At 41.4% G+C, this 19,605-nt stretch overlaps 1 protein-coding gene across 2 annotated transcripts in view; it reads left to right on the top strand.

Annotated features, from left to right (window-relative positions):
• The window catches only part of FOXN1 (forkhead box N1), a 122,947-nt gene that overhangs the window by 8,654 nt on the left and 94,688 nt on the right, over positions 1-19,605 (top strand). The gene's annotated exons all lie outside the window — the stretch shown is intronic.

Raw genomic sequence — 19,605 nt, 5'->3', positions numbered from 1 at the left:
AAGGAATTTAGGGATGTGAGCACCTCAAAAGTTAAGCCAGATCCAGACTTTGCTAGTTCAGGACTTAGTTCCAGGCAGCTAAGCTTAGGGTTTGGCTCTATTATAATTGGTTCTGATTGTGTTATTGGAGGTTCTGTCATAGATGGCTGCAGCTGTCATTATGGTTCAGAATTCAGTAAACTCAACTTGTTTTCATTTTGGCTCTGGCTGTTTAGTTTAATGTATTATTCAGTTTAAAATGGCATATTAGAAAGGAAAGGAAAGTGGAACTGAGATGTCCAGGCTGGTATATCTCCACTAGTTTTCCAGAACAGGATCTGCTGACTTAACCCTCATTGCCTCAGATACAAACAGGGCCAATGCAGAAACCTTGAGTTAGAGCTGTGCACTGATGCTTACCACGTCTTCCTAACACAAGAGTATCACCAACATTTTGCTCCCCAATTCAAAAAGCATGTATGCTGACATATGAGAGAGCACCAGATGCATGCATACAGGTCTGTGCTAGCAGCAGCTATGTCTCAACACACAGCGTTGCATGCACACAAATCTGCACATATGCTGGAATGCTATCTGTACATAGCATTTTTACAATACTGATATGCATGCACAGATCAGCATTCCAGCACATGCACAGATGTATGTACTGGAAACTCTAGGTGCCGATATAATTTTTTTGTGCTCAGACCTGCCTGCACACATATGGAAATCTTATTAATCCAGCTCTTTTTCTTTCATCCAGCATGCCTCATCCTCAGTTCTGTTTTTTTTTTTTTTTTAATTTATTTACATATGCTCTTTAAAATGTTGCAGGTCTATATGCTTGCAGTACAGAGAGGAAACAGGCATGAAATCCTCCCTAATACTGACTGCAGAAAAACAAGCTAAGCTTTTATGCTTCCTCAGACTTGGCATTAAAACCCCAGCACTGAGTTCACTCTTTGGTCATCTCTGTGTCTGCACTGAATAGCTAAGAGCTTCATTAGCTTGCCTTGGATTTAAATATGCTGTGTGCTAATGTCTATACAGGGCTTTCTGTAGTTAGCTCATGTGTAAAACTCATGTCTGCACTGTGTGCCCATAAAATCCAAGCTAGCTGCTATGCAAAGCCCAGAGCACTTTTCTGCATTGGTCTCTTATAAGCTGCTAACCCTCCAGGGACAGAAAAATAACTATTGTACCCAACTATAAAGCTATGAACTAAATCCAAAATCCCTCCCTCTCCCCTACTCACCTGGAAAGGTCTCTTTTTACTGTTGTATACATGCTGTGAAATTGATAGTAGACGTTTAGCAGCTGAAATTCACTTGGGGGATTCAGCCATTCTTCTAGCATCACCCGTGCTCTTACCAATGCAGTTGCTGAATGTGCTTTGGATACTGTTTGATTTCATTAAAATACCATGACAGAGTTGGGATTAGTGGGTTAAAGGAAGTGGAAAAAGTTGCTTAAGGTGGGAAATATCCCAACTATTGAGAGAACTCAAGGGTCAACCCAGTCCTCGGGATACACTGAGCCAGTCACGTTTTCAGGATACCCACATGAGATAAATTTGCATGCAGTACCTCCATTGTAATCAAAGCTATCTCATACATATTCATTATGGGTATCCTGAAAATCTGACTGGGTGTGGCCCAAAGACTAGGTTGAGCAAAGAGATAGAAGAGAGATTGAAGGGAAGATATTGTAGTTCAATGCACACAAGTGACTAAGAAGTAGCCACATAACTCCAGACTGGTCAGTAAGAGGCAGCTATGGGAACACCAAAGAAATTGAAAGTGCCATATCTTGAGAGAGCAATTTTTAAACTGAATGTAGGGATACTGCAAGCACATTTTGAAAGGGAAACTCCTTATGGGGTGCAGGGTCACAGCAAGCAGGTACATAGTAGCTATGTACATTGGCACATGCTTTACAGTGGATGTGAATGTGCCCATGAAAAGTACATGCAGGGCTTTCCCTCCCCAGAACAAACTCTACCCTTTCCTTGCCCCTTTTTGGCATAGTGAATGACAGTTTTCAGAAGGACTCTTTATGCAGATAAACAGCTGTTTATCCATATTTTTAAAAAGCCTAGAAAATTACTCTCTGAGTGGAGGTTACAGGGCCACAGATAGCATGATTTCTGAAGGTGGAGATCTTGTCAGAGTTGATCGAGTTCATTGATGAGCTGAGTAGCGTATAGATTAGGCTGTTGCAGTGGATTTTGTCTTTCTGGGTTTCAGTAAGACCTTTGGTACAGTTGTACAATAAGACAAGTGAGCATGTGAGCCAGTATGACAAAAACCTGCAAACTGAATGATGAACTGGTTGAGCAGCAAACGTCAGTGAATACCGGCCAACGGAATCCATTCCAGTAAAGGTGACATGACCGGTGAAGTACCTCAAGGCTCGCTGCTATGGGCAGCTTTCCTCAATATCTTTATTAACAGCATTGTGAAAGGACTTGAGGGAGAAATACTGTATGTCTCTTTGCAAAATTGTGTGGGAAGTTAAACACTTTGGAGGTGTAGAAAACCTGTGGTGGAAAATTGAATGAACTGGAAGAATAGTGAAAGGGTTTGGATGCTGTGCTTCACTGCAAGAAAGTATAAACTCATGCATCTTAAGCAGTGTTTCCCAAGTCAGTCCTTGGAGAACCCCTTTGCCAATCAGGTTTTCAGGATATCTGCAATGAATATGCATGAAAGAGGTTTGTATATAATGGAGGCAGTGTATGCAAATCAATTTCTTACATATTCATTGTCAATGTCCTGAACACCTGACTGGCAGGTGGGTACTCCAGGCCCAACTTGGGAAACTCTGATTGATAGGGTGTAAAATGTTATTAGAAACACAAAGATAAAACCACCGTAAGTATAGATTTAGGCAAAATGATCAACTCCTTTAAAAATATACTGGTGCAAAGTGGCTAAATATAGTTACCTAGTTTCACCAAGTGGTTATATTAACTATTCAAAATCTGGGCAGTGCTAGGGTGGGGTCAGATCAGGAGATAAAGTTATTTGACTATCATAAACACATGCATGACAGGCTTAAATCTGTCTAACTGTGCCTATCTACCTTCTCCGAACTTCCCAGTGTAGATTGGCCCCCTTGTAGGGGGGGCCCAATCTCCCTCCTAATACCCTAAACAGATCATCTCAATATTCCCCTGATCCCTCTTGTCTGACCCCCAAAATGGCCAGCAGGTCCCCAAGACCTCCTCCTAAGTCCCCCCCCCCCCACCTGGTATTCTTATAGACTTACTTTTTTTTTTTTTAATTCTGCACTTGTGATTTCAGAATGTCCCTATCTGCATCAGCAGGAGGGATGCAAGAACTCTCCTGCCTGCCAGGATCACTGCTCACTACTGAACAGCACTGCACACAGCATTAATGCTAAATCTAAAATCTAACCAGTTAGATTTCAGACAAGCACCCTGCTGAAAGTCAGCCACTATCAATCGGGAAGAAAAGGCCAAACAGGAAAAAGAACTAAAACATAATCATTTATTTTGATTTAGAGGTCACCAGTCCGTAAAGTATAGCATGAGGGAAAGCTAACAGTATGTGCAGGTGGTAGGGAGAGATATTTGCAGCAGAAAAAGACAAATAATATTACCCTTGTATGAGTCGCTAGTCTGCTCCACCATGAGAACTGTCTTCAATTCTGGAAGCTGTACCTTTGTAAGGACACTGTGAGGACACACCATAGCTCAGAGAAGGGCTACCCAAAACAAGAGAGAAACATACCCTACACAGAGAGATTTAACTAGGGTCACCATATAGCTTCAGACCCAAGGGGGCAAGCTGAGCTAGTTCTGGTTTTACCCAATGCATGCATGGAGATGTTTTGATTTCTCTATTGAATTACCAAGGAAAAGCAGGATTACATTTTTCAGGAGAAGCTCAGTTTTACCCTCTGGTCATGGAGCAATATATTCACCCTAGGCTATGCAGACTGTAAGAATAAAGGCGAGACATTCTCCCTAGAACAAGGAACTCAAGAAAGATGGGTTATTGAGGAAGTTGGAAAGGATGAGCTCTAAAGAAATCCTTCTTTACTGGAGGGCCAAAATTGTGACACAATGTTTATTGTGAGGGGGTATATCAAATAAATAGATGGAATGGAATGGAATGTCAATATAATTCAAGCATGATTGGGGCAGATAGAGAATGGTGGTGGTAAGGATAAGGGAAAGAGTTGGCAAGAGGTAGAGTCTGTGGTGACACAACTGAGCAGACTAGCTGGACCAAAGAGGGTCTGGTTGCATTAATTCCTAATAAGGAAAAAAAAGTCTTTCAAGATAACTGCTCACATACCAAAGAATGAAATTTGATCAGGGAGTCTGATAAATAGTTTGATCAAAGCATGTATCTCAAGGTCGGCATGTGAAGGAAGATATCAAAAATGATCTTCAGTTAAGGACAAAGAGTAGAGTTGATGGTGAACCTGCATAAAGGGACAACCACAGGACACAGTGTAAGGACTACAGTTTAATTGTGCAATCCCATGATTTAGGGCTCCCAATTCAAATTCCAGCTCCATTAATCTCATTATATGATCTAAAACAAGTCACTTGAACAGCCTAAGGTCAGTATCCAGCATTTAGATTCTAAGGGGTCGATATTTAAAAGGGTTTAATCGGGCAGTAGAGGCTCCCGATAAACTCCACTGAGCAAACTGGTCCCCAAAACTCATCAGCACTTAACTAGGTAGTACCACAGAATATGTCCACTAACTGGTCATCCCTAACCAGATAGGTTAGGAGTGGGCTTGGCGTGGAGTTAGGGTGGATCAGCAAAGTAGCCACTTACTGTTAATTTTTAGTCTTCTAAGTAGCTAAATAACTGCATAAAGCTAGGACAGCAAAACAGTGGCGTACCAAGAGGGGACGGTGGGGGCGGTCCGCCCCGGGTGCACGCCACTGGGGGGGGCTGCCACGCGCCGGTCAGCGTCGTTGGTTTCCATGCTGGTTTCCATGCTCCCTCTGCCCCAGAACAGGAAGTAACCTGTTCCGGGGCAGAGGGAGCATGGAAACCAACGACGCTGACTGGCGCGCGGCACCCCCCCCTAGTGGTGTGCACTCGGGGGGGGGGGGGTTCTTTCACCGGGGTGGGAGAGGTGTCCCTTCGCCGGGGGGGGGTCGCGCTGTACGGGGGGGGGGGCGTTGCACCAGGGGGGGCGGGGCGCATCGGCAATCCACCCCGGGTGTCAGCGTCCCTCGGAACGCCACTGCAGCAAAACAACTGTAATAGGTTTATGCGACAGGTTAACTGGGCACCAGTCTGAATACTGGCCAGTGCCCAGTTAACGTCTGGGTTGGCAGGCATACCCAGATATTCAATGCCAGGAGCCATGGATGAATATTGACCCCCGACATGTGCTACTGGTAGTCCAAAGTTATCCATATTTTCAGTAACAGTTATACATATAACTGTCTCTTTGAAAATACACATATAGCTTTGGCTGCTCAGTTATATGTCTAGGACTTTGATCTGCTATTTACTCCTTGGTATTATAGGCTAGATTCAGTAAGTGGTGCCCAAATTTGGATGCCAAAAAAAATGAGTGCTAAGCACTATTCTATAAATGGTGCTCTGAGTTGGGCGCTATTTATAGAGTATTGCTTAGTGCTGGTATCTGCGCCCAATTCTGGGCGCAAGGATTTACACCAACAAGTCTGAGGCAGGTATGGGCAATGTCTCATGTCTATCCTGTGGATATATTGTGTGGACGTCTGCAAATTTCCGTGTGCACACACTACCAAAGTCAAAACACAGTATTTTAGTGTGCACAATTTGTTTTCACTGCAGGCTCATATGAAGTTCAGGAAGGTTAGGAATGCTGTCTTTGCAATCACTATACAGTACAGTCTCACTTATCCGATGTTCTGGATTATCTGACATACTTTGGTGACGTCACAGCATCGTCATTGAGATGCACGCATTTCTCTTTCTCTTTCCTGGCATCTCATTTAGTTTAAAAGGCAGCAGTGCTAGGTAAGATTCTTGGGCACATTAAGTTTTAAACTCTTTTACTGCTCCCTCTTTTGAAGCATGCATTCAATATACTTATATTTTAACCCTCATCCACTTTTTCTGTATTATCTGACTTTTTGATTATCCAACAACCTGTCGGTCCCGTTTATGTGGGATAATTGAGACTCTGCAGTAAAATATTAAACTCGACCCAGTGCAGAAAAGAGAAAACCACAACAGAAGCAGAAGATCAGAAGAGTGAAGGAGTAGCCTAGAGGTTAGAACGGTGCACTGAGAACCAGTGAAACCAAGTTCAGATCTCTCTGATGCTCCTTGTGACTTTGAGCAAGACATTTAACTCTCCATTGCCTCAGGTATAAACTTAGGGGCTTTGCACACTGCTTATATCCATTTTAGAGCACAATGCAAAAACAAGTTTTGGGCATAGTTTATTTAAATCCATGACAATGAAGCTATTGGCTATTCAGCATTGGTGCAGAACATCAAAAGGCTGAGTGCAGCAGTACAGCTTTAATACAAAGTCTGAGGAGTTGTAAAATTATCTCTTTCTTCCATATCGATGTTAGTGAGGACTTCATGCCTCTTTCTTCTCTTAGCTGTATGCATGTAAAACCTGAAATTCTTTTCTGGCTTCCATAAACACATGGGAAAATTTTTAGTTAAAAACCACAGCACTGAAGTGGAAGTATGCTGGGACCGCTGAGAGTTGCATGCGTGCATGGATGTGCACACAAAATTTGAATCAAACTCGGAGTTGCATATGCATGGGCTGGAATGTTATTCTGTGCACAATATTTGGTATTGTAAAAATATATGCACAGAATAGCATTCATTCACATGTGCAGATGTGTGTGCATGCAGCTCTGGGTGCTGACATTTTGCTTTGGGTCTATTTGCTTACTATTTGAGTACTATGTTGGGGAGCGAAACTTTTGTGTTACTCTTGTGTTAGGATGCTGTACATTAAGCATTAGCACAGCTCTGATGCAGGGATTCTGTACTGGCCTTGAGCTACTACTGAAAAAGGCATGACTTAAATGTATTTATTTATTCCATACTTTCTATACCACTTTAACTGACAAGCAGGGCAAAGCGGTTCACAATTCTAAAACAGAAATGAGAAGAAACAGAAAAGAGAGACCTGCAATATTTGATAGGAAAGAACACATACCATCCATAATAAAAGCAGCAAACATTCAGGACACATACTTCCAGGATAACCGAGTTCCAAGTCGGTCACTCCAATACTCAGGAGTTTACAGTTGAGTAGGCTTGTTCAAAAAGCCAGGTTTTCAATAGTGATTTAAACGTTTTCAAAGGAGGTCTCACAATGCAAAAACAGAGGCATAGAATTCCACAATGAAGGGGTGACATAAAAGAAAGCACGATGGTGAGTGCTCTCCATTTGAGCTATCCGAGAGCCTGGCAACACCAGGCGATGGTTATTCAGAGACCTCAAGACTCATGCAAGAGAATAGGGAATCATCAGACTGGACAGATACGGTGGCATCTCTTGACAGAAAGCCTGAAACACAAGTAGCAAGATGTTAAACTGGATCCAGAATCTAACTGGAAGCCAATGATGATCCTTCAAGTATGCCATTATATGATCTACTACTACTACTACTTAACATTTCTAGAGCGCTACTAGGGTTACGCAGCGCTGTACAATTTAAGAAAGAGAGACAGTCCCTGCTCAAAGAGCTTACAATCTAATAGACAAGTGAACGGTCGGTCCGATAGGGGCAGTCAAATTGATCTGATCTTGAAAGATGACAAAGGAGACGAATGGCCATATTTTGAAGAGTTTGAAGATATTTAAACACGAAGTTTGGAATAATAATAATAATGGTTATGAGAGTTAAATGACAGGGAGCAACAACCCACTACACATTCGTTGGACATCTTGCCTTGCTTTCATCCTCTTTCACCTCACCCATTCTTTCTGTTATGATGAAAGTGGCCAGTCTGGGAGTGGAAAGTCTACCTAAGCAGCATCTAGTGCAAGAGAGAGAATCAGAGTTTCAGAATGTACCTCCACATTTCATGACAAATGGGTAAGACCTTACAGAAGCAATAGTTGTGTTGATTTCTATGTCTAATTCATTATAATAATTGTGAACTGCACTGATTGTACCACAGAAAGGCAGTATATCAAATCCCATCACCTATCAATTTCTTTGTCTAATAAGAATTGAAGCAGATTGAAAAGACTGAGGAGCATGTGTAACAACAGTAGGTATCGCAATGGGGGCAGACTTTTCTGGGCTATGTGGAGCAAGTCTGAGCTGGTTCCATCAAGGGATGATGTCACCTTGTGTGGCTGGCTTATTCTGCTTGTGCACGGAGAATCAGTTTCAGAATGTATCTCCTAATTTCATGATGAATGGATAATACCTTTCAGAAGTGTTAATTGTGTTGATTCTTTGTCTAATAAGAGTTTAAAAGTGAATGTGAATGGAATGATATAGGTTCATAGAGACATATTTATGGTGGGAAAATTAAAGATTTCCAAAGAAGAACAAGAACTTAATTCTGACAGGATATTTTTTTCTATATCAATTTTCTTCTTTCCATTAAAAAAAAATTCCCATTAATTTTGAGTTTGAGGTAGTAATGTGGTTGCCTGTCTGTCCATTTGTCCATCACAGGAGCTGTCCAGCCCATGGTGCTGAACATCAGTGAAACACGTTTTACATATACTGATGTGTATTGGTCATTCTTCACCTGTTTCCTCCTGCTCCTTTTTTCTTCCATCTTAGCCTGTTCATGAACTCTGATACCATGAGAATCTATACACAACCAATTAGGTGTCCCTCCATTTCATAGCATTCCTCTCTTCCCTCTCTACCCCTTCCCCCAATCCATGCATTGCGATACCAGTCCTTGGCCAGGAGAATCAGACTATAACCCCTTCTGGAATCCAGTACACATGTATCCTGAGTCTGCCATTCCTAATTAACTCCCATTCTTCTGCCAGAAATCAGGCTTGATCTTAGACATTACTTTGGAAAAAGTAAGGCCCCCCCTGATCTTCTTAGGCGGTGTCCTCTTACCAAACTTTCTGTCTCTCTGACCTACTTGCCTCAGTCTCTCACTTCTTCTTCACTTCTTCTTCCTTCCCTTTTCTACTGCTTATTGTCAAGGAGAACTGTGAATCCCTTCTTCTGCCTTCATATGGGTGAATATCAGTAGGCAGCTTTGTGCTGTATTATGTAACAAGCAGGCCCAGAATGACAATTCCCACCTGGGGTTCTCCGGAAATTTATTTTTTTCCTTCCACAGAAACTGTGTCTGCCCTGTGATGTCAGAATATACTCTGCTGCCTAATGTTATAGGCAATATAACAGTAGATTTTAGATAGAACGTATACATTGGACTTGAGAATCCGGGTTGGGACATCTCAAATTCTGCTAGCATTTTACAAAAAGATCTGCTGATATGGAGCCTTTTCTAACACGTATGCAGGAATGGACATGTAGGTACCAGCAACACCCACTTTGCAAGTCAATATCTACAATAGAGGCAACTCTGCAACATACATCTCTATGTGCTGGTATCTCAAAACTTATACATGTATGTGCTGGCAGACTGCCATATTAGAAACCTATATGTCTGTTTCCTCAAGCAGTCACAGAGCCCAATGATATTATTTGCCAGTATCTCTTTTGGGGGTGAGGGCAAAATAACTGGGGGATTAAGGGGGTGACTTCCCTTTACCCCTCCCTTATAGTTTATTAGAACTTACTATACTTCCCAAGTTAACTTGCAGATCTGGGTGGTTTACAGACTAAAAACAAATAAATAAATAAAAGCCGGAAAAGAACTACAATATTTGACAGGAAAGAGGGCAGCCAATCATAGTAGAACAATCAACCTTGACAAAATAACAGGGAGCTTGAGATCTGCACAAATCAAGCACGTAACCTAGACGGTCCCCAGGAGCATCTGTAAATCCCAATGTTGATCTCGGAAAACATTAACATGCAGGTCCCCTTCATGCATGTACAAATGTTAGCCCTGTCCTTGCACCATTTAGATCACATCCAGACCACACCCCCTTGCTGTATATATATCTTCACATATGTTTATCCTGGCTTTCTACAATCGGGATTTAGATGTGTATGCATCCAAATCACAAATAGAATTTCTAAAACAACCACCAAAGTTCATATGGGCACATGTCCAACGATGAGGATTTTATTCACAACAGCATTTAGGCTACTGATGGGACGGCTCAGTTCATCTGCCCACAGATGACTAGATGAAAGGACAGTGTAGATTGATATGGTGCAACAGAACCTCCTATAGATTCTGTTTTCATAAAGAGGTAGATTGAGCACAAAAGGACTTTGTGAAACAGAAAGGTGAAAATATGTGTGGGCAATCCTAACGTTTAGGGTGACAGGCTACCATTTAATCTACTGCAGTTTTACAGAGTGTGTTCTCACAAATAGATTTCTCCCTCACCTACTCATAGGAAATTAGAGCCCCCCCCCCCCCCCCCAACACACACTGAATATTTCACTTGGTAAATCCATAAACTGATAGGGCAGTATCCTTGCCCTGACATTTCCAGATGCTGGAGTGTAGGACCTGTTCAGGCAGGTACATGCAGCTCTGGGTAAATGGTTGAGAGCCAGCAGTATTAGACATGAACCTGTTCTCCTGGGAATGTGAGAAATTCCCTCAGGAAAATCTTTTAACACTCCCTGCTGGGCTAGGCTTCTAACACAACTGGTTTTTTAGTAGTATTATATGATACCATGTTAAGTTTCACCACCATGAGAGAGGCATGGGGGAAAACGGTGGGGTGGGGTGGGGGGCAGGGCAGGGTCAAAGAGATGGTGAGCAAGGTGAAGATGCCACTTTGGTAGCAATCTGCAAATGTCACAGATTCAAAGTCTGTATGAAGCAGACAGCTAATTGGTAATATGTAAAGTACTTCTTACCAGCATCCTTTTACCGTCTACTTTAAGCTGTTCTTGGGTGTGACCATTGGGCTCATTTACTCATGAAACTTACACTTGGACAGGGTAAGCCTACAAATCACACCACCTTCGGTTATGAGCAAAGACTCGAGGCTACGGCAGATTCACTTTGCTGCCCTTCTCCTCCCCTCAGTTAAGTGGACTCACCACTTCATTACACCCAGTAAAGTGAGTGAAAATAGCTGATGGGAAACACACTGCAGGCCCTCTCTGTAGAGGTGTTTTTACTACTGGGAGTGCAAGACTTTATCGATCTCTTTTTTTGTGATTCCTTTTTGAGAAAGATATAGTGCTTTGGTCCAGTTCTGACTTTATATGAAAAGTACAGAAACCTATGTTATACCAATTAACAGAAAACAAGGACTTGCTTTAACCTCGGCTCCAAATGAAACTACTACTGGTTAAGTTTTTTGTTTTTTTTTTACTTCAGAGCTACCCAAACATGATACCAGGAGCACAGAGAAAGCTTTAGAGAAGCACCTTCTGCTCCAAGCTGTATAATCACATCTCTACTGAGAGGCAGGGTTGGTTCAAGCATTAGGCAGACTAGGAGGTGGCCCATGCATGCTCGGTTCAGGTCTAACTGAGCATGCACAGAACAGCCGGCATTAGCAGCGAAGCGCACCTGCTGAATAAGTGCTGCTGCAGGTGCAACTCAGGCAGGAGAGGTCTTTGGCTGGTAGGACTTGGCATCCCTGCCAGCTCAGGTATTTATATTTTGAGAAGCCAAGGGCGAAGACCAGTGGGATGAGGAGAGAGAGAATTGTATGCTCACCCACCTTAGGCTAAGGCCCACCCACAATTGGCTGTCTGGCTATGCTACTGGGGCATACACATGGGCGGAGCATGGGAGGGGCATGGGCGTGTCTCCAACTTCTGCTTGAAAATTATAGAATAGTATAAGTTACATGTGTTGCATGGTGCACTTATGGCCATATGTCAGTCATAGATCTGGCGTAAGTGGTAGATCCTAAATGTAGGACACCAATGTGGGTTTACGCGAGTATTCTCACTTTTCCTCTTAATGTTTATTGAATTTTCAGTTTTAAAAGTGTACAAAAAACTCGAGAAACATATACAGTTATGTATCTTATACAGTGTATGGAGTAACAAACGTAATACATATTGCTGCATAGAAAAAACAACTCAAGTAGCCTTAACAGTAGACTTATTGCAATAGTTATCTAATGGAGACCATAGTTTCTGAGAGTGTGGAATGTTATGAATGCGAATAGCATTGGTCACTTCATATTTATAAATTGTACATAAATATGACCACCGTTCAAATATGTTCAATTTGGTAGTGTCTTTCCAATGAAGAATAATTAAATGCATTGCTGTAGCCATCATAATATTGAATAGTTTAACCAGTTTATCAGGAATGATAATGTCAGGATATGATGATCAAAGAGCAACTATGTTGAAGGTGATGAGTTTGGGAGTGGCAGTGGGGATGATATCTAGAATTTTTTTCCTTATTTCTTCCCAAAACGTATGAACATTGGAGCAATAGTAGATCATATGTGGTAGGTCACCTGGGGTTTGGTTGCATGACCAGCACTTGGTAATAGTGGAGTTCGAGGAAAGTTTTGGAATTGGGATGTCCAGATATCGATATAGAACAGGTGCTCCCCATGTAGCATTAGATTGCCTAAATGGAGGCACCCTGTTATGGGATTATCCCGTAGAAAGTTTCATATTTAAAAATATGCAGGTCTATATTTGAATGCAGTTATGGAATCAGTGCAAGAAAATAAAAACAATGGATTAATATACAAATTTGGCCATTTAAAATGCTAAATGGTCTAAGTAATAAAGTTCTACGTTTTTAAAAAGGGCATGGCATGGAGGCAGCATGAAAGAGACATTAAAAAGTAATTTGTTCAGTGATGAAATTCTATTGCTGAATAAATAACCTATATGATTAATTCTGAATGCAGAAATACCGAGTTAAACTGGTTTAAACTGTGGATTTTCAGTGACCATGCATGTCTGTGTGTTTAACTTCACAACTGCACATGCAAATTTGGGAGTGTGCCTAATTTGTGCATACCATTTAATTGAGTAACAAGCCAATAACTAGAAACAATTGTGCGCTGACAACCAATTATTGCGGTTAATTGGCTCCAATTAGGATTTGTATGTTAATCTCACTAAACGCTGTTGTATAAATATGCATGCACAACTGGAAAAGGGGCATGGCTATGAGAGGGATACAAAATAAGACCAAAAATATTACAATGCCTCTGTATCACTCCATGGTGCGACCTCACCTTTGAGTATTGCATTCAATTCTGGTTTCAAAAAAAGATGTATGGAATTAGGAAAGAAGAGCAACCAGAATGATAAAGGGGATGGAACTCCTCCCATATGAGGAACGGCTAAAGAGGTTAGGGTTCTTCAGTTTGGAAAAGAGACGACTGAGGGGGATATAACTGAGGTCTACAAAATCTCAAGTGGTGTAGAACGAATAGAAGTGAATCGATTTTTCACTCTTTCAAAAAGTACAAAGACCAGGGGATACTCAATGAAATTACATGGAAATAGTTTTCAAACAAACGGGATGAAATGTTTTTTCATTCAAAGAATAGTTAAGCTCTGTAACTTTTGCCAGAGGATGAGGTAAGCGTATCTGGGTTTAAAAAAGGTTTGGACAAGTTCCTGGAGAAAACGTCCATAGTTTGTTATTGAGGTGGGCATGGGGGAAGCCACTGCTTGCCCTGGGATCGGTAGCATGGAATGTTGCTACTAATTGGGTTTCTGCCAGGTACTTGTGACCTGGATTGGCCTCTGTTGGAAGCAGGATATTGGGCTAGATGGACCTTTGGTCTGACCCAGTATGGCTATTCTTATGTTCTTATGAGCATGGGTGGGTCAGGGCATTCACTAATGATGTGCCCAGTATTATAGAATTTGGGGGATCTGCGTCTAACTTTGTGTGAAAATTTGCACCAGGTTTCAGTTGGTGTAAATCCTCGTGCCCTAAGTTGGATGTGAATCCTGGCACTACATGCTATTCTAAAAACAGTGCCCAATTCAGAGCACCGTTTACAGGATAGCGCTTGGCACACATTCTTTTCAGCGCCCAAATTTGGGTGCCATTTACTGAATCTAGTCCATAATGTCCAATTATGCATTTTTACAGGATTCAGAAAAACAGCAAGGCAGTTGATACACAAAATTCTGAATGAAAGCAGATCAGTAGAAGATATTCATCACCAAAAAGCAGCAGGACACAGAAGATTGTCCTTCACCAAAAACATTTATTCACCACATAAATAAAACACATTAAAAGCCTGACACGGCCATGTTTTGCCCACTTCTGGGCTGCATCAGGTGCTAGTTAATAACTGTACATAAATATATAAGCACAAATTAGTAAATTCACAAAAACATACAAATAAGAAATAAAACCAATGACAGTAGCCTTTAGAGAGTTCCTTACATATATACAGAATATTAAAAACTATATATCATTCCATATCATTTTGAAGGCAAAGTAAAAATTCCACATAAAAACTATACAATGCACAAGAGGTGAAATGGAAAGCCAACATACCTAAGAGGTGTCTTCTAGATGTGTTGGCGACTTAATTGAAAGCTACAAAATAAATAAAATAGACAATAAGACACATTTTTCAAGTGCTCAGAAAAACATCATCTTTAAAAACTAAGCTCAGATAAGATAACTCTAAAAGAAAATAAAAGCAAAGTAAAAAAAAAAAAACACACTTTCCAGCACTTTCTCCAGCATGCAGCAAGTGAATGTGGTGAATCTGCACATGCCGTTTCACTCACACATTGATCTCTGTTGCTAAAGGGGTCAGATGTTACTACATGATAAAACAACCTAAAAACCTAAATAAAACCATATATAATGACTCAAAACTAACAAAATTCTTATACTAGAAGCATTTAAATATTAAAGCTGCTACAAAAAAATCAATTTTGAGGAGTTAAAATGCTCATACTGGCTCAAAAACACTAAAACTTCTAAACCGATGGTCTCTGAAGTGCTACTGTCATTGGTTTTATTATTTTTATGTTTTTATGATTTTACTAATTTGTGTTTATGTATTTATTAACAGTTATTTACCAGCCCCTGACAGCCCAGAAGCAGGTGAAACATGGCCGTGTCAGGCTTTTAATGTTCTATTTATGTGGTGAATAAGTGATTTTGGTGAGGGGCAATCTCTTGTGCCCTGCTGCTGTTTGATGATGGATATCTTCTACTGATCTGCTTTCTTCTGCCCTTTTTTTTACAGGATCCTTCTTGGAGGGGCAGGTGGTCATCAAGGGGTCCGGTCCTTTTACTAAGTTATGGTAAAAGGGGGCCTGTGCTAGCATCAGTGCATGTTTTTGACGCACGCCGAGGCCCCCTTTTACTGCAGCGGGTTAAAAGCTGTAATTTTTTCTCAAAAAAGAATTGGCCGTGCAGAAAGTAAACCATTTGCCGCACAGCCATTTCGGGGGGGGGGGAGCACTTACTGCTACCCATTGAGAGGACGGTAAGGGCTCCCATGATAACCCATCAGTAACCGGGCAGCGCCATACCACTGGGCAAGCACCATCACTACAAAAATAGAAATATTTTTTGTAGCACCAGAAATGGTGCGCGCTGGGGGAGAAACTACCGCCGGGCTTCCATTGCCCCAGGTACAAAATAAGTACCTGAATATAATATGTAAACCACTTTGATTGTAACCCTAGAAAGGCAGTATATCAAGTCCCATCCCTTTTCCCTAACCGGGCAGTGCTGCGCTAGAAATTGCAAAATTATTTTCCATCACACCGGAAATGGCGCAGGCTCGAGGTGGAACTACCGCCGGCGGCTGAATTGGGCCGGCGGTAGTTCAGTGTTGCCGAACAGCAAGCCTTTAGTAAAAGGGCCCCCAAGTATCTATTTATACAAGTTTTATATACAGCCTACATGCTAATGAAAACAACTGAAGGAGTTCACAAATGAAATCACCATTCAAAACTATCCCTTTCCCGCCTCCTTAAGAAATCTCTAACATTTCCTGATTACTTACATTTTCTCGATTGCATTAAAAAGAGCAGCATGGACACATGCAAGCATCAGATTTTCTAAAGTTGTGTGTTCAAGGTTGGCCAATTAAGGAGCAGTGCTCTGAAACTCATAGTTTTGGCTTTCAGAGGTGGTTTTCAACACCTAATGAGAAGGTAGCCCACATTTACATGTGACTCAAAATAGGTGTAAGTGCTGAAGGGGAAATTTTTCGAAATACTGGGGTATAGCCATTGCAAAATGCAGCATACATATATGCTATCAAATCACACCCAGAACACACCCCTTGCTGTGGCCTACACTTATAACAAGCGTCTGTCCTAAGATCGGTACTGTTTCTTGGACTTGGAAACCTGCAAAAAAAAAAAAAAACCCTGTATTCATGGGAGACAGAGAAGAAAAGGAATTTTATAACAAGACATCTCAAAAAATGTGATTAATGTGCCAAGTTTATTCTTATTTTATAAAGGCAACTGTTCTTAAAACACTTCCACTCACACCAGAATCTATCCTATTAATAAACAGTAATTGTATGATATGCAAAATCCAGATATATTATTCATAAGTCATATACTTTAGGGATTTTCATAAATAATAATAATAACAAACCTTATATCTCACTCGGGCCTTATAGTTTAGAGTGGTCAACAACGACAAGAGACTGGTCATCTCCAGGAATTACAACATAGCAATCAAAATCAAAAGAGTTCAACAAACTTCAAGGTTACACAGAAACTAAAACAAATTTCTTAAACAAAAAAGTTTTAATATTTCAATGAAATTCACCATGGGATCCTTTCACTAAGCTGTGGTAAAAGGGGGCCTGCACTAGTGTCAGCCCATGTCTTTGATGCGCACTGAGGCCCCCTTTTACCGCAGCAGTAAGTGAACCACTTGCCACACAGCCATTTGGGGGGGGGGGGGGAGCACTTACTGCCAGCCATTGAGACAGCGGTAAGGGCTCCTGCGCTAACCCATCAGTAACTGGGCAGCACTGAACCACTGGATAATCACCAGCGCTACAAAAATAGAGAATTTTTTTGTAGCGCCAGAAATGGGACACGCTGGAGGTGGAAACTAGTGCTGGGGTCCTGTGGTAGCCCGGTGGTAGTTCTAGATTGGTGCACAGCAAACCTGTTGCCACACGCCAACCCTTTAGTAAAAGGGCCCCCATATGAAGTAGACTGACTAATTATAGGTGAAATGTCTTTTCCAAGTCTAGCAGCTTGAAAAGCCAAATGATACTCAAGATGTGTTATCATTTTCACACCTTTAGGAGATGGAAAGACAAAAACAATTTTAATTTCCCTTCATAAAATTCTTCTTACCTTCTGCTACCTTAAAGTGAGCATAAAAATAGTCAGGTAGCAGGTCATATAAAGCTTTGTATAAAAAAAACATGGCAGTTTGAAAAGAATTCTCACCTCCACAGGTAACTAATGTACCCTAATATAATACTGGGATAATCTATCCACCTTTTACAAAGAGAAAATCAAACGAAGAGCAGTATTGAATAGTCTGGATCCGTTTATAAAGAAAACCAAAACACAGCCAACCAATGTGATTCCTGTAGCTACGCCCCTGATTTAATAGCACGGTGCTAATTTGGAGGCAATTGGGTATCGCTGCACACTGATTGGTTACCATTGGATTACTGCAGGAGCTCTTGCCACCATCTCAATGGATGAGGTAAGTGTTCCCCCTGCATGGCCGTTTTTGTTTAGGGGCTTTTTACCCGCTGCAGTAAAAAGGGCCCTGGTGCGCGGGAAAAACAGCCCCTGCCATTACCACAGGGCCCTTTAACTTGCAGCTTAGTAAAAGGACCCCTTGGGCTGCTAAATTTGTGCCCTATTTTCAGACAATTTTAGGAGTATTGTGGTTATACATGTAGGCCTCGCATACATTTGCATAGATTTATGAGTCTAATTTATGGATCTAGTGTTGAAAATCATAAGTACATAAGTACATAAGTATTGCCATACTGGGAAAGCCCAAAGGTCCATCAAGCCCAGCATCTGTTTCCAACAGTGGCCAATCCGGGTCACAAATACCTGGCAAGATCCCAAAAAAGTACAAAACATTTTATACTGCTTATCCCAGAAATAGTGGATTTTCCCCAAGTCCATTTAATAATGGTCTATGGACTTTTCCTTTAGGAAGCCGTCCAAACGTTTTTTAAACTCTGGTAAGCTAATCGCTCCTACCACATTCTCTCGCAATGAATTCCAGAGCCCAATTACACAATGAGTGAAGAAAATGTTTCTCCAATTCATTTTAAATTTACTACATTGTAGCTTCAAAGCATGCCCCCTAGTCCTAGTATTTTTGGAAAGTGTAAACAGACGCTTCACTTCTAACCGTTCAACTCCACTCATTATCCCCTCAGCCGCCTTTTCTCCAAACTGAAGAGCCCTAGCCGCTTTAGCCTTTCCCCATAGGGAAGTCGTCCTATCCCATTTATCATTTTCGTCGCCCTTCTCTGCACCTTTTCTAATTCCACTATATCTTTTTTTGAGATGCGGCGACCAGAATTGAACACTATATTCGAGGTGCGGTCGCACCACAGAGCGATACAAAGGCATTATAACATCCTCACTTTTGTTTTCCATTCCTTTCCTAATAATACCTAACATTCTATTTGCTTTCTTAGCCGCAGCAGCACACTGAGCAGAAGGTTTCAACGTATCATCAACGACGACACCTAGATCCCTTTTATGGTCCGTGACTCCTAATGTGGAACCTTGCCTGACGTAGCTATAATTCGGGTTCCTCTTTCCCACATGCATCACTTTGCACTTGCTCACATTACACGTCATCTGCCATTTAGATGCCCAGTCTCCCAATCTCGTAAGTTCCTCTTGTAATTTTTCACAATCCTCCCGCGATTTAATGACTTTGAATAACTTTGTTTCATCAGCAAATTTAATTACCTCACTAGTTACTCCCATCTCTAGGTCATTTATAAATATGTTAAAAAGCAGCGGTCTCAGCACAGACCCCTGGGGAACCCCACTAACTACCCTTCTCCATTGAGAATACTGACCATTTAACCCTACTCTCTGTTTTCTATCTTTTAACCAGTTTTTAATCCACAATAGAACAGTGCCTCCTATCCCATGACTCTGACTCTCCAATTTCCTCTGGAGTCTTTCATGAGGTACTTTGTCAAACGCCTTCTGAAAATCCAGATACACAATATCAACCGTCTCCTCTTTATCCACATGTTTGTTCAGTTTGTAGAACTGTCCCAACACATCCTCCAGGTTTACAGAGAATTCATTAAGTTTCTCCAACTTGTCATCTTCGAATACCATTTCTGGCACTAGTATCCCACCAAAATTTTCCTCGGTGAAGACTGAAGCAAAGAATTCATTTAATCTCTCCGCTATGGCTTTGTCTTCCCTGATCGCCCCTTTTACTCCTCGGGCATCTAGCGGTCCAACCTATTCTTTTGCCGGCTTCCTGCTTTTAATATACCTAAATAAAAATTTTTACTATGTGTTTTTGCCGCCAACGCAATCTTTTTTTTCAAAGTCCCTCTTAGCCTTCCTTATCAGCGCTTTGAATTTGACTTGACATTCCTTATGCTGTTTCTTATTAT

Source organism: Microcaecilia unicolor, chromosome 13 (genome assembly GCF_901765095.1).
Source record: "Microcaecilia unicolor chromosome 13, aMicUni1.1, whole genome shotgun sequence".
Classification (NCBI taxonomy): Eukaryota; Metazoa; Chordata; class Amphibia; order Gymnophiona; family Siphonopidae; genus Microcaecilia; species Microcaecilia unicolor.
Note: the sequence above shows the minus strand (reverse complement) of the source record. Positions and strands in the feature narration are given on the sequence as shown.